The sequence below is a fragment of the Chrysemys picta genome, chromosome 1 (assembly GCF_011386835.1).
Source record: "Chrysemys picta bellii isolate R12L10 chromosome 1, ASM1138683v2, whole genome shotgun sequence".
NCBI lineage: Eukaryota > Metazoa > Chordata > Testudines > Emydidae > Chrysemys > Chrysemys picta.
In genome coordinates this window covers 17855982-17866791 of record NC_088791.1, presented here as the reverse complement: position 1 = coordinate 17866791, position 10810 = coordinate 17855982, and positions in this window count along the sequence as shown.

The window sequence follows — 10810 nt, the reverse complement described above, 5'->3', positions numbered from 1 at the left end:
GGCCAGGCGCCCAGCTCTGAAGGCAGCACCCTGCCAGCAGCAGTGCAGATGTAAAGGTGGCAGTACCATACCATGCACCCTTACTTCTGCGCTGCTGCCTTCAGAGCTGGGCAACCGGAGAGTGGTGGCTGCTGGCCACATCTGCTCTGTCTGAAGCAATTGGTGCTGCCTTTGTTTACAGCACTGTTCTCTTCTTGGCAGCCAAAGGGACACCACCAATAAACACATCATTGGCCAAACTATAGCTGCGGCAGAGCAGGTTCCCTACCGTTAATAGAGAGAGCCCACTTGGTGCTCCTTACTCCCAGAGTGGCTGTTGATGCTGTACTGCAGGCCTGTACTGAGGAAAATGCAGGTCACAATGATCTACAGGTCCATCTGTGACTACAGGAAGAGGAACCGCTATACTGACTCTACCGTACCCTCGGCTGGGGTGATTCTCACATAGCCTGCTATGCTTCTTTGAACCATCACAACAGCAAAAAGTGGTCCCAATGCACAGCAGGATGTGGCTTATTCAAATCTCCAAGTTCCCCCACCTGGTCCTGTCTGTCTCTTTAAGACTTATACAACCGATTCTCCAACCCTTACAAGCCCCCTATGTGACTTCCCTGACCCCTCAGCAAGGGCTGTCTCCCTCTACCTGCTGTGCTGCCTTCTTGTGAGGCGGGCTGCCCCTGAAGGTACTCAGTGCCACAGCTAGGGAGTGAGTCACCCTGGCGTCTCTCAAAGATGAAGCCCCAACTCCTGAGGTTGAGCAGGGCTTTGTTGACTGAGCTTGCGAGGCCTGACCCTCAGCTCAACGGCATTTCTCTGTTGGTAACAGGATACATATGGATTGCTGCATCCAATCCATTCCAAAATTGTGGGGAACATCCTAGGCATCAGTGATCAGAGAACCTATTGATTTTGGTGACATCTGGAAAACTGGAAGAGGGAAATGGAGGACGAATGGGGCCCCTTGCATCTAGTTAGCAGAGCTTCAGCCACCTCTATAATTGTCTATAGATGAAAGAACCGGTTGAGGGTGGTGACTAACACCTTCCAACAGAGCAATACCCACCATAGACCATAGACCCCACACAGTTTAAAATGCTGACCCCCTGGATGACTTAACTTCCAGATAGAAAGGAAAGAAATAAGACTGGTCAGAGGGAAGGAGAGCCTGGGTGGCACACAGAGCCCCTGGCATAGGGTGGGGGAAGAATGAGACACAACATTATGGGGAAGAGGACAGAGTTCCTACCGTTGTGGGGAATGGGGACAATGGTATGGAAAGGGACATCGGGGATACACAGAGGCCCTAGTATGTGGTAGAGAAAGGAATGGGAAGCACACAGAACTACTGGCATAGGGGAGAAGGGTGGGTCACAGAGCACCTGGTATGGAGGAAAGGAGAAATAGGGAAACCCTGGTGCTGGGGGAGGGAAATATTGGGGTGGTGTTGCAGGGAGCCCCTGAAATAGAGGGAGATGCAAGGATGGCATGAGGGAGCTTGTGGGAAGAAGGGAGGGTTACAAAGACCCCCTGGTGTGAACTTGGCCTACAGACACAACAAAGCGTGTGATCTTCTAGAACATAAGGCCCTGAAAGTAAAGGGGAACTACTAGCAGGAAGTAGCAAGCTGCTGGCTTCCCCTAGCAGGGCAATAATGTGGAAGGTTAGGAGTTACAGAGGGCAGAGAGGCCATACTTGGCTCTTCAATGGGAGAATGTGTGTAAAGTTCCCTGAACATCAGAAAGTGCTGTTCAGTTTGGCCGGCATTAATCGATGTAGGCTTGAAGGTTCAACTGAATTAATTCACTCATCTCTTCTGCCAGCTTCTTAAAATTCCAAACAGTTCCCTGCTGACCTGGCTTTATATAGTGGCCAGGACATATATCTGTTGCCAAATCCGAGTCAACTCACTCACAGAAAGGTCCCATTGACTTCAGCGAGTATGTGGGGGACTCAGATGAGCAGAATCCCTCAGTGTATTGACAGGAACTATTTTCCACCGGTTGCAAAACACCTTAATTCTCCCCATTTCCTCACAGGAAAACAGAAAAATCTTCTTGGTAGCTAACTGATTGGAATGAAGAGGCCTGAGAGCCTGGCATTTTAAGTAGGTTTTTTTTTTATGGCTCTGAATTTTGCAAAATAAATCAGGCCCCCCCCCCAAAAAAGTTTCAGAAGCTTTAGCTTTATAATAATAAATGTATTTGGTCTTCAGCACAATTGATAATTGTGTTCAAAATCCATGCATCACAAAGAAAGGCAGTGAGGTCCAATGGACAAAGTCGGGAAACCCAGTTTCCCTTTCTTTGTGTGCGACTATGGGCAAGTCACTTAACCTCTCTTTGCCTCAGTTTCTCCATCTATAAAATGGAGACAATGGTTTTCCACCTTCCTTTGTAAAATACATTGAAATCTATGGATTAAGAGACCAATATAAGTGCTAAATATTATTAAAAGACAAATACATGATCATAAAAACAAGAATGCCATTCTATAATAAGATAAAGATCAATATATAGCAAAGTGACTTAAAATCCATGAGCTCACATCAACATTTCATAAGAAGAGTTAAGGGAATATCAGGAACGATACAGATGCTTTTCCTCCTTCATTTTCATAGCCACATAACAAAAGAGCTTGCAACAAATATTATAGGATCTCCCAACACCAAGATACCCTCTGTCTACCTGTCAACATATAATCCTTTTCAAACAGAGGCTCAATCCATTTTTAACTCATGGTGGAATAAAATTCAAATTTGAGCAGATAATGAACTAATTAACTAGCTCTTCCAGCTGACCCTCCCCACTGGGACACACACAAAGATTTTGAAGTACAATGGAGTTGCATGCATGTAATTGAATCTAGAATTTGATCAATTATTCCTTGTACCTAAAACAGTGGATTCCATCTGCTCTATATGGAGCCAACTTTAAATCTGACAAATTTCATCTTCCCCAAAAATTAGATCAAAACATAATTGTAAAAGAGATTAATTTTGACTATTTTAGTCAAATTAATTTTGTGGCAACAATTTGCTTCTAAATAGTTGACCACATTTCTAATATTTAAAGCTTGCCCAACTAATACAGTGTGATAAAATACCAATGTGATTCTCCGCATCCAGCGTCCCCTTTTGTTCCAATTTTGGCATATGGTGAATTCATTCTATTGCATTTTGTATATAGGCCTAAGGGTCTTCATCACACTTTATCAGGCTATAAATCAAAACTGTCAGAACTATACATCTAAGCACGCTAAGACTTCAAAACCCCAGCTACAGCACCTAAGCACCCATCTTTTATTTCCAAATCCTATTTCATCTACTAGTAAACACTGAACTATTTTGCTGCGATGGAAAAATCAGGAGAAATCTTCACTGTTCTGAGCCAATAATCTTGGTATCCGTCCAGTAAATGTGCTACGTTAATAATAGGCATGTAGAGATTCTTTCCAACAGGAGAGATGTTGTTCACCTAATTTGAACTTTAAGCTTTCAATTACAGGTGGTTGTTTTAAAAACCAAATAAAACAAAACATGGAACATCAAGTTAACTTTCTTTCAGTGCACCACTGAATCATTTCTGTATGTAACCCAGAGTGATGAGCCATTCAAGTTGTTTGGGATTCAAAGCATCCAGCAGGCAAGAACCCACATGAACAGAGCTTGTGAATCATATACACCTCTACCTCGATATAACGCTATCCTCGGGAGCCAAAAAATCTTACCGCATTATAGGTGAAACCGCGTTATATTGAACTTGCTTTGATCCACCAGAGTGTGCAGCCCGCCCTCCTCCCCCCCCCCGGAGCACTGCTTTACCATGTTATATCCGAATTCATGTTATATCGGGTATATATTGAGGTAGAGGTGTATAGGATGGGGCAAGCTCTGCTTTCTGTTATACCTGTGCAGTCTCATTGAAATCAAGTGTTCTTCCTTCTCTCTCACCAGTGCTGGGCCAGGTGCCACAAAGGCTTCCCCAGCCATTAGGCTAGAAGGACATTAACACGTCCTCTCCATGGCTGATCTGTGACCGTGGGGGTTCTTTCCCCTCTGCATCTTCTCAACACCAAGGCTAGCTATTAGGATGAGCACTGACAAAGTGGCTTTGTCCCAATGAGGCTAATCCAAAGCACGCTGAAGTCAATGGAAAGACTGAGTGACTTTACTGAGCCACTGATGTCACTGAGCTTTGGATCAGGCCTGATTTGAATGGTAGGCCGATGAAGAGAGATGGGTGAAACCCAACTTTAAGTTATTATTGAATATAATAAATTATTGAAGAGAAATGTCATGAAAATGTTCCAGAAACTGTTTCCATATTTTTGATCCATATTTTGCTTCCATTGACATTTTTTTGACCAGCTCTAATTGTTATGATTATTAGTGAGGTCAGATGGCATGCTACAGAAAGGATACAACATTAGGGCCTGCTTCTCCATTGCCTGCCACTTTGGGTAGCCATGTACACCTGTGCAAAGAGGATGTAAAATGCTACCCAATCAGAATTCTCCATTCATTTACAACAGTGGAGATGCACAGGAGGAAATGACTGCAAAAGGTTCCAGAGGCCCTGTCCCTACAGTTTTAAATCTAGAGCCCCAGTCCTACAGACTTATGCACATGCTTAACTTTAAGCATGTGAACAGTGCATTGATGTCAATGGGCGTACTCATGCTTAAAGCCATGTACATGTGTCTTTGCAGGACCAGAGCCTAAGGGCACAATCCTGCAAAGATTACGGGACCAGATTCTCAACACTGCTAAATCTGTTTTGGGGAAAGGGGTGAGATGGGGTATCCTCAAGTACCTGTTGCATACCAACAGAGAAACCCATGTGTTGATCATAGAATGGCCCTTAAGGCCCATTGGCAGCTGACACAATTTAGAGCAGCCCATTGCCTGCTGGCCCCTGGATCAGTAAACCACAGATTTGCTTAAAGGCACTTTGCACCCTCACCCACCTCCAAAACCTTTGTCCGAACTGCACTGAATGCTGAAAGGCAGGTCCTTAGGATCTGGTCCTATGTGACTAGACCTTTCTTGTGCTAACAGTCCAACTGAAGCAAATGCAGCATAAAGCTTTGTAGGATCTGCCCCTACGCCTGAAGTTTGGATGGAAGTCACACCTGTGCAGAAGAGCCAGTACTTAAGTCCCACTTCCTATTATTTTGAGAACAGCTCCAAGAGTTCGCCGGCTGTGAAGGGGAGCAGACAAACTGACAGAGGATATTACAGGGGAATATAATTTTATTCAGGGAGGCAAAAACTCAATTAGAAGTAAATTAATTACATTCTAGTAATAGCTTTTTAATGGATAGCGCACCTTCCATTTGAGACTATCAAAGTTTTTGATAAACATTCATGAATCAAGCTTCACAACTAGAGAATTCGCTAAACGTTTTTTTAACTGCTTCACAAATCCTCTGAGAACCTTTTCCAATGTCTATGAATGCACTGATAATTCATTGGCATTTGTCAAGTATTTGGATGCATATTTTTCAGCCCATGATTTGTTCAAGTACTTCTCTCTACAACTATTCCATATTCATGGTGTGTCACATTATTGATTCTGCTCTCTGAGTGGATGACTGACACTTCTGAAAAGGAAAAGAATGAATGTTGACTGGTGAATAATGCACTGTGGCTACATGTTCACAAACCATTTAGGATTTATAAACATTTTGATGAATATCTGAGAGTCAGATGAATATTAGTAAATAATGAATAGTAGGAGCCCATGAGTAGCAACAAATTGAATGAAAGCTGTCTTCCATGAATATATTCACAAATAATTTTTCAACTATCAGCCAGTTCTGTTGCATCGCCTCAATGAAATAGATATTACACCCATTTCATAGATGTGAAAACTGAGACACCCAGGGCCAAATTCTGCTCTCAATTGCACCAGTGTAGGTCTGGAGTAACTCCTTCGAAATGGATTTACCCCAGTTTAATGGAGAGCAGAATTTGGCCCAGAGGTTAAGGACAACATTTTCAAACTTGAATGTCTAAAATTAAGCACCCAAATAAGTGGCCTGATTTTTAGAGATGCTGACCTCTCCTTTCAGTGGGATTTGTGGATGCTCGGCACCTTAGAAAATTAGACTATTTATTTTGGTGTCTAAATATGGATTTAGATGCCTACCCTCTGGCACACAAGTTGGAAAATGTTGGCCTTCGTGAGTTGCCCAAGGTCACAGAGGAAGCCTGTGACAGTCCAGGAATAGAACATATTTTTGACTCCTATTCCTGGTGCTTTAGCCACAAGATCATCCTTCCTCCCGAAACAAGCTATTGAAATATTTCTCCCATTCATCTCACCCTCTTGATCTTTATTCTTCATTTGGCTGCTGCCTGGGAAGGTTGTGTGTGGGCTGGAGGTTCCTGACTCTGAATATAAACAAGACCTAAATGAAACCAGATTGTCTCATTGCTGCTTCATCTTTCCGTCATACTCCCACATGTGTATGAAAGGAACTTCATGGATCTTTTCACCCATACCAACCCTTAACTCATTTACCTCCATCAACATTCTTGTTATTGTGAGCTGCATAGATGAAATAAGATTTATTCTACAAACAGAGTAGCAAGCCCTGATCAGAAAGACTTGGGGTCAGATCCTCAGCTGGCGTATGTCGGCATAGATCCAGTGACATAAATGGAGCAACACCAGTTTTCACCAGCTGAGGATCTTGCTCTAGGTTTATGAATCTCTAAGTACCTTGAAGACAGCCATCCTCTTCTCTCTGGAGGATTCCTTGCCCAAATCACCATTCTTCCATCTCTTGCATTTTTCAAGCCAAATCTCCTTGGTAAATGCCCCAAATATGATCTTGATTCCTGGATCAAAATTGCACTGTTCCCTCTGTTTTGAACAGGAGCAAGTTTTTGATACACAAGCATATTTCTCAACTCCCACGGACGGTGAGATTTTTGCAAACAGGATCACATGGCTTGCAGCTAATATTCTCTGACAGCTTCCCCTTGAGGCAGTGATGAAAGAGCCTTTCCAATAAAGCCTAAGAGCTTTCTTCAAACCCTCACTCACTAATACAATACTAAAGTAATGAAACTCCTGCCTGCTGATAATGACTAATACCTTCAGCGAGTTCTTGGAAGTCTCACAATCCTCACTTTAAGGGGATTAGAGAGGAGAGTTTGTAAAGAGTTTTATGAAAGGTGCACATGAAAGCATCTGAAAGCAAGGTATTGTAATCAGAACACTCTAAAACCCTCATTCAGAAACTAGAGACCACAGGAAACTTGCCTGGTTTTGGGTTTCAGCACTGAGACAAAACTCAGACCCGTTTTAATGACAAGTTCGTCAAAATGTTCGTCACTCTGAGCATGTTCCTCCTTCTCTTTCTCCGTCTGTGTACAAGGGGACTGGGATGCTGCTATGTAATCAAACGCTGCATCCCATTATCACTTACGCTAAGCCTCGTGGGTTCCTTGGAGGGAGAATCTGCAAAAGCTGCACCGTTCAACCTTTTCAGAGCACCAGACCCATCACTGGCCCAAATGTCCCTCTTGCATGTTACATATCATTGCCCTGAGTGCAGTATGGATTTGATGCTAACGTGTTAATCTCTCCAGTTTCTCAGTAAGGGCTGTTAGCTGCACTCAGGGGGAGATGGGACAAAATTAGACTCAATGGAGTAAATACAGAAAAAAATGGTACTAATAGAACTAATCTGAATGCATACCTAAGGAGAAATGCTGTGGGTCCCCACCAGGAAGGTGCACACTTTCCTCATAAGGAGTTCTTTGTGACCTCACACATTGTGGCTTTGATGTTTTGCACTCTGCAACTTTTTTCATTGATAAAGGAAATGGTATCAATATTCCACATTCTTACTATAGTACGTCTGCTTGCTGAGAAGCCCATTCATCTTATATGGTCCGTATTACTGTAGTATCTGAGTGACTCACAACCTTTATTGTACTTCCCCTCCCCACACCCATGCTGAGGTAATGGAGTGCTATTTACAGAGGGGAAACTGAGGCCCAGATCCTCAAAGGTATTTGGGTGCCTAACTTTCATTGAAATCACCGAATGCCTTTGAGGAGATGAGCCCGATTGACTTGCCCAAGGTCTGGCAGGAATTCTGTGGCAGAGCAGGGAACTGGACCTGCATCTCCCAGGCTCTCTCTCTCTAGTGCTGTAGCTCTAATAATACCTGCTTTTCTCATACCAGTCAAGAAAAACAGTATCAAAATCCCGATTCTGTTTTTGCTTTCTGCAACCAGGGTTTTCTTCTGTATTACATTGCTTTAGTCTTGAAGTGGGAGTTAGGAACCGGGGGAGCTGAGAGAGAAGAGTTCGGTCTCTGGGGTGCCAGATTCACAGAGGAATTTGCAGTTGGGGATTGGTCCTGCTTTGAGCAGGGGGTTGGACTAGATAACCTCCTGAGGTCCCTTCCAACCCTGACATTCTATGATTCTATGTTGCACTGTATAACAAGTGAAGAGACGTGGGAATTACTCTCCATGTCCCCAGGAGTGGGGGGGGGGGGGTGAGGGGGGGGGGTGTGAGGGAGGAAAGAATCTCCTCAGGGCATTCCAAGGAATCAAGATATTTTGCTGTATGCCATTTAGTTTATTTCCAGAGGCACAGGAGGTGGGGATTCTGAGTCAGAATTCCTTTGTTTTGTTGGTCTTCAAACTAATAAATGAATCTTCTCTGAGAAAGAGAGGTTGTTTTTGCTTCAGAGAAGTCTCTAGTGATTTGTGGTGGGGGAGAGGAACACAGTACCTTATCGTGCTCTCTGGAGTTCAAACAACTGGAGCTGGTTGCAAAATAGGGGGGAATTGAAGTGTGGGAGCAGTTGGATGGAAGTTTTCTGAGCAGCTGCACAACTGCCTTTGTATAACTTGTCAGTTATGCAATTAAATACTATTAATCATACTGGTGGTGTCAGGGCCCATCACGGGGCAGTCTGACCTAGATGTCTGAGCCAGGGGTGGAGTTGTGGGTCACAGTTGGAAGTCATGCCAAGGATCAAGCCACAGTCAGAAACCATGCAAAGACCAAGTATTAAGCCAGAATGAGAGTCAGAAGTCCCACCAAGGGTCAAGCTGGAGTCAGTCACTGGTATTAGGGTGAGGAAGCAGGATCAAGGTGTGGTAACAAAGAGGCAGGAAGTTGGTCTCAGGGGTCTGATCAGCAGTAGCCTAGCAACTAGTTGCTCAGACAAGGGGTGGGACAGGAACCGGGAGCTTTATGGCCAGGTGAGACAGTGGGTGTCGCCCCTGGAAGTGGGGTGTTAGCTGACGTTCCCTCAGCTGAGCTTGTAGTGCAATAGCATAGAAGGTAAGAGTCTTGCTCAGAAACCCCCTGGGTTCAAGACCTATAGCACCTGGCAGGTGGACGCCATACGTAAAGTCACTAGGCAACACACCAAAAGGCTTAACTAGTGGCTCAAAATAGATGTGTAAATGTAATCCACACACTTCCTGGGTGTGGTGCTCTGTCCCCCTCTAGTGGCACCGAGACCCCTTAGACATTAATGAGTCTGCTACAGCCTTAGCTAAGAGCCATATGGCATTTAGCAAAAAAGGTCCCAGATTTGCTCCTGCCCACTGACGACTGGAATCTGTCGGTGTTACATAAGGAACCTGCTCAGAACCTCTGCCCTACCCAACCTTGCCACTGGGGGGAAAAAAGGAGATGATGATTCTGATGGATTCTCTATCCATTAAAGTCTTTGAATCAAGAGTGAATCCCTTTCTAAAAGACAGCTTTGGTTTGAGCTATAGTGTATTAGGCTTGATGCAGAAATTTGGTGAGGTCTTTTGGCCTGTGTTAGGTGGGAAGTCAGATGAGATGATCATAATGGTCCTTTCTGGCTTTAAAATGTATGACAACCTCAGTTGGAGTCTTTCCTGAGTGAGAACAATAGGATTTGGGTCCAGGTATTAAAAGGTAACATGTGTGGGGTATAACTCCTACCTCAATGGAGGGCACAAACCTGGGTATCCCAGCTGTCTTTCTCCTTCATTCACAAAGAGCTGTAGTCTAGTGACTTGGGCCTGAAGTCATGAGTCAGGAGACCTGTGCTCGGTTTCTAAGTCTGCTATTAACCTGACCACAGGCAAGTCATTTCACCTCACTGTACCAGTATTGCCAACTACAGCCGTTCAGGAATTTTTTTTTTTGACAAAACAGGTTTTTGTTGAAAAATTCTGGATTTATCTAAACCAAAAGTTTTCATGGGAACGTATCAGTTTCGACAAAAGTTTGCTTGGGTCCAGGATGGTACTTTCGGTCAAAACCACAGAGAGAGACAATGCTCCCTCCCCAAATATGTGGGAGCTGGGTCACTTTGTGTAAAATAATTAAATATTCATTGGAGCAGAGTGAGAGATGCTAAATATAGCCAGGTGGCTAGAGCACTCATGGGGGACGTGGAAGACTGAGGGTCGAGGCCCTGCTCCTCTGAGCATAATGTCAGCTGCTTTCTCCCCTGCCCAAAAAGTTCTCTTGGAAGGGAGGGAGGAATGCTTCTCCTGCAGCAGCCCTGATTGGCTGCTCCAGGCAGGGCTGAAATTCACAAGAGGGCTGGAGCTTCTGGTATCACCCTGAGACTGGCTCCAGCAATGACTGAAATTCCTTCACTGACAAGAAGGTCACTAGAGCTGGCCGCACTGAAGTTAGCACAGGAACAGGCTCCCTGTTACCAGCTGCAATCCCTGCATTCCATCCTTATACTCCTCAGTCATGTGACAATGAATGACAGCAAGGGTCACTTTCTTCCAACAGTGAACAAGAAACTTTATTAGAATAGGGGGGACAAAGTGTTATTC